A 5,483-nucleotide genomic window follows, 5' to 3' on the forward strand; every position below is an offset into this window, starting at 1 on the left:
GTGCCGCTGCTGATAAAAACAGAATTGCCAACAAGATCGCCAACGTCCGGTAACGGATATGGCACAAGAAGAAGAAGAAGGTGCAAACTGAGGTGGTGGGGATTGTACTTAGAACCCAGCTTGCATTAAAAATGGGTTCAAAATAGCTTTGTTTAAACCTCAAAACTTCAAAAATGCGTGGAGCATTTTGGCAATCAGAACTTCTGGACACTGCAAGGGGCATTTTGAACATAGAACATGGTTCAAATTCCAAGCTTTTAGACAGCCCTACTTTTTTCCCTTTACATTTTCATACAAAGGAAATTTGTTCCCTACTAATTTTAAAACACTGATTGGTCATTTCCCCATCCTAAAATATCCTGACATGCATGCTAATTTATTACCTTGGTTTCTGTGTAAATAACCTGTCTGTATAGAGATAATGGAAAAGGGGCCTTTATTTTTCCTAACCTTTCCACCTCTTCTACTTCCTCAAAAGTGTAACTTACGATATCAGCAAGGCAAGTATCATTATCCAGGCTTATTTTATAAGATGTAATTTAATTTATTGAACTTATATGCTGCCCAACGTGGTTTACAAATTGTTATAAACATTTAAAAACAAGAAAAAAAAACAAAAACCATTCTATAAAGGTAGTTATGATGGCCATATTCACATCTGCAGTGTGGCACCCTTGATACTAAACTTTTCTATACTACCTAAGGAAGGTGTATCACCCTACAGAGGGAGGTAATATGTTAAGACCTATTTGTTACAAGGATGTAATTTGGAGTGACGGGGAAGTAGTATTATTGTTATTATTTGTTTCCAATGATCTAGCAAAATGAATAGCAGCCCTCAGTAGTGTGGGTTTCCACTTATCTTTGATGAATTTAGTTTGAGGGGAAACTTCCGGAAAGAAACAATTTACAAAAGGCTGCCTTAACAAGCTGTGAGGAAATTTGTAATGGTGTGGGAATGCCAAAATGTTGTTTGAACACGTTTAAAAGCTATTTGTAATATTCTTGGATATAGCTTCACTACATTCTTTTTACAAGTGCTAATTTTAACCCAATCAGAGCATACAAATAACATGTCACCAAGGGCATTTAAGACACCAAAACAAAGTTGTTGCAAAATCCCCAGGTTGCAGGTCTTACACAAGCCAGTAACTGACGTATGAGTTTAATTATGTAAATTTAATCATTATGTTTAATTTAATTCTAATCAACTTAATTTTTAAAAGTTGGCAAACTACCTGTTCAGAATTAAATTTGTTGTTGTTAGTTGCGAAGTCATGTCCGACCCATCGCAACTCCATGGACAACGTTCCTCCAGGCCTTCCTGTCCTCTACCATCTTCTGGAGTCCATTTAAGTTCACATCTACTGCTTCAGTTAAATACTTTTATTTATTTTATTGAAGAAACTTATATGGCCACCCAACTTACTGTAAACGCTGCAACTCCAAATGTAAACCACAAAACGATATAAAACAAATTATTTTAATTAAAATCAAAACTATTCATAAGCAATCAGAGATCCATAATATGTACTATTGCATGTTTCCAGATAGGAATGGCCATCATCCAGGACCAAATGCCTAAGAGTGTTTAGCCTTTAATACCCTTCTACAGATCTACAGGATGATGTTCAACTGGATACAAGACTGGGACCAGAGTTTCTTTTGCTAAACAAAGTGATTGTTAAGTGAGGCATGCAGTTAAGTGAATCACTGCAGTGAAGTGAATCTCTGCAGTTATTAGATGAATTACGAGTCGATCATTAAGCAAATACGGTTTCCCCCATTGACTTCGCTTGTCAGAAGCCAGCTGGGAAGGTTGCAAATGGCAATCACATGACCCTGGATCTGAGGTAAATGCATTTTGCTGCTTCCAAGAGACCAAAGGCGGACTCTCCCTAGCAGTTTACAAAGTATATGTATAGTTTAGGCCAGGGGTAGGCAACCTTGGCTCTTTTATGACTCGTGGACTTCAACTCCCAGAATTCCTGAGCCAGCATAGCTGGCTCAGGAATTCCGGGAGTTGAAGTCCACAAGTCATAAAAGAGCCAAGGTTGCCTATCCCTGGTTTAGGCTGATAGTTCTTTTAGTCTGGCAAGATTCTGTCTGTAGCCAAACAACATTAAAGGAACTACTCAGAAGTAACGCCACATAACAGAATAACAGAATTGGAAGGGACCTTGGAGGTCATCTAGTCCAACCCCCTGCTCAGGCAGGAAACCCTACACCAGGGGTAGTCAACCTTGGCTCTTTTATGACTCGCGGACTTCAATTCCCAGAATTCCTGAGCCAGCTTAGCTTAGCTGGCTCAGGAATTCTGGGAGTTGAAGTCCACGAGTCATAAAAGAGCCAAGGTTGACTACCCCTGCCCTACACCATTTCAGACAAATGGCTGTCCAGTCTCTTCTTAAAAACTTCCAGTGTTGGAGCATTCACAGCTTCTGGTGGCAAGCTGTTCCACTGATTAATTGTTCTAACAGTCAGGAAGGTTTAGTTATTCTTGTTTTGTGGGGCCTGCCAGGGACTCTGCAAACATTGTAAATATATAGTAATAGCAATAGTAATAGCACTTAGATACCGCTTCATAGTGCTTTACAGCCTTCTCTAAGCGGTTTGCAGAGTCAGCATATTGTCCCCAACAATCTGGGTCCTCATTTTACTGACCTCGGAAGGATGGAAGGGCTGAGTCAATCCTAAGCCGGTCAGAATTGAACTGTCGAACTGCTGGCAGCCAGCAGAATTTTGATTGCCAAGCACACGGATTTTGATCAGGTGACCGCAGGGATGCTGCAATGGTCATAAGAGTGAGGACTGATCCTAAGTCACTATTTTCAGTGTCACTAAACCAATGGCTGTACATCAAGGACTACCTGTATCAGGGGAAGGGGATGCTGCAATGGAAAAGGGAGATTTCCTAGGTCTCGTTTCTCTAGCTTTCGTCTCTCCAACTACTTACCAACCACAATTTCCAGTGCCTCTTTTAGCACCAGTCTGTTGTGGAGTAACAATTCCACGCCCGATGAACAGAGGTAAAGAGAAGATTACTCAGCAAGGCTCATTAACTCTGTTCTGTAGAAAGAGATACGAGCACTGGGAGGGGGTTAGAGTACTTTTAACGTGCCTAGCACAATGGTTCCATTTCTCATTAGTTTAATANTATACCTGTACATTTGGTTTTTCTTGCCTAAATGTAGAACCTTACTTTTTTCACCATTGAATTTCATTTTGTTAGATAGTGCCCAGTGTTCAAGTCTGTCCAGATCCTCCTGTATCCTAAGCCTGTCTTCTGGAGTGTTGGCTATTCCTGCCAGCTTGGTGTTGTCTGCAAATTTGATGAGTTCCCCATCTATCCCCTCATCCAAATCGTTGATGAAGACGCTGAAGAGCACTGGGCCCAGAATAGAGCCTTGGGACACCCCACTACACACTTCCCTCCATGTAGATGCAGTTCCACCACACGGTGAGTAGCCAGCTACGAATCCATCTGGTGGTGATGCTGTCTAACTCACATTTTTCTATCTTACCAAGTAGTAGGTTGTGATCTACTTTATCAAATGCCTTACTAAAGTCCAAGTAAATTATATCCACAGCATTCCTCTAAGTCCACTAATTTTGTCACTTGGTCAAAGAATGCAATAAGATTTATCTGGCGTGATCTGTTTTTGACAAACCCACATTGGCTTTTGTCAATACTACATGAAGAAATAGTTATATCCGGCAAAAAAGACTTAATATAAAAATACAAATAAACTTTATTGGCCTCTGCAATAAAAAAAACCCTAATAATTTTAGAAGAGGTGCCAGCTATCAATATGGTATGTTCTACCACCTGTAATCACAGGATGCTGATAAACATTTACTGTAGATGAATTAACTTAGTATTATGATATATGCTGAGCCCAATTATATGTTTATAATGCAAAGGCTTCATTTCTGCATCCCTTCATTTAAGAATCTCAGTAGCTAGATACACTTTCTAAACCATCCTTAATGCTAGATTTGTGCTGTACATATATAAAAACTTCTAGAAGCTCTACAATCTATCAGATTAGATAATCTCTCTGCCATGATAATCTTTACTGAATCTTTCTCACAGATATGTTGCAGAAATTAAAGGCTCCACCCTGGCATATGCTTTCCATGAGTTCACAGGGAGATTGTGATCAAACTTCAGGTTCATCTGCTTCTGTTCTCATCATAGATAGTGAAAAAAAACAAACTAAAGAAGTTGAAGATTCCCCTCTTTGAGTATTTCCGAAGCATTTTTAAAGTGATAAACCCTTTAAAAACCTCTCTGCCTGGAGGAACCTCAAAATTTGTTCTGGTTAACCATTATTTCTTCAAAATCCTTAACAGGCAAATTCCCAAAAGGTATTTGCAATAAACACCATCTGCTTGATTTTTTTTTTAAGTCTCAACAATCCAATGCATAACATGTTCCAGCCTACAAAATTAGATTGAAACTGCCTGTGATGTCCATCGTATGTTACCGAAACTTCCAGAAAGTTCCAAAAGTAAGTTATAACCAAAAGTGTAACGTTTCCTATCACTTTTAGAACTACAAACTAGTGCTAAACCTTGATACACTGTCCTTTAAGCGGCCTGACAACTCAACTGACCTGACCCCTCAACCCACTATAGCACAACCAATGTGAGCTGTGAAAAGGATAACACCACCATACATCAAAAACATCTCAGAAACCACCAACAAGCTACTACTGCCACATGGCATTAGTGTAGCACGCAAACTAACTAAAGCTCTCCAAAACTTCCTAAGTAAAGAAACAAATCCAGTAGCCCCAGATAAAAAAACAGAAGTCATCTACCACAGAGGTCCCCAACCTTTTGGCCACCAGGGACCGGTTCCATGGAGAAAGGTTTATCCGTGGACCGGAGGGTGTGTGGTTTTGTGTGCTGCCTGCATCCCACGGATGGGGCTTTGCTTGTTTGTGCGGACCGGTTGCTGGCATGCTATGGCCTGGTTCTGGTCCACGGACCGGGGGCTGGGGACCCCTGATCTACCACATACAGTGTAAAGACAGCAACAGCCACTAGATAGGACAAAAGAGACAGAAGACCAGCAGAGTGCATTCATGAACACCAACTAGTAGTCAGAAGATTCCTTAATTTCACAATACATGGTCAGGCTTAACCACAGTTTCACCTGGGAAACTGTGAGCATCCTAGATCAATCCAAGTCCAAAAATGCTAGAGAATTCCTAGAAACCTGCCACTCAAACAACTTGGCCACCAACAGGCATATGGACATTAACAACATCTACATGGTGTTAGTAACAACTTTTAAAGCGCTCCATGGCAATGGACCTAGGTATTTGCAAGACCGCCTCCTACCAAATATCTCCCTTCGACCAGTCCGCTCCCACAGAGAGGGCCTCCTTAGGGTGCCGTCGGCCAGTCAATGCCAGCTGGCGACCCCCAGGGGGAGAGCCTTCTCTGTGGCAGCTCCTGCCCTCTGGAATGAC

General features: G+C 41.0%; 1 protein-coding gene across 1 annotated transcript in view; it reads right to left on the reverse strand.

The window, feature by feature from the left end:
- Positions 1-5,483, reverse strand: part of TMEM135 (transmembrane protein 135) — a 176,611-nt gene that overhangs the window by 159,406 nt on the left and 11,722 nt on the right. The gene's annotated exons all lie outside the window — the stretch shown is intronic.

Source organism: Protobothrops mucrosquamatus, unplaced genomic scaffold (genome assembly GCF_001527695.2).
Source record: "Protobothrops mucrosquamatus isolate PMUCROS unplaced genomic scaffold, P.Mucros_1.0 scaffold_305, whole genome shotgun sequence".
In the NCBI taxonomy this organism is placed as follows: domain Eukaryota; kingdom Metazoa; phylum Chordata; class Lepidosauria; order Squamata; family Viperidae; genus Protobothrops; species Protobothrops mucrosquamatus.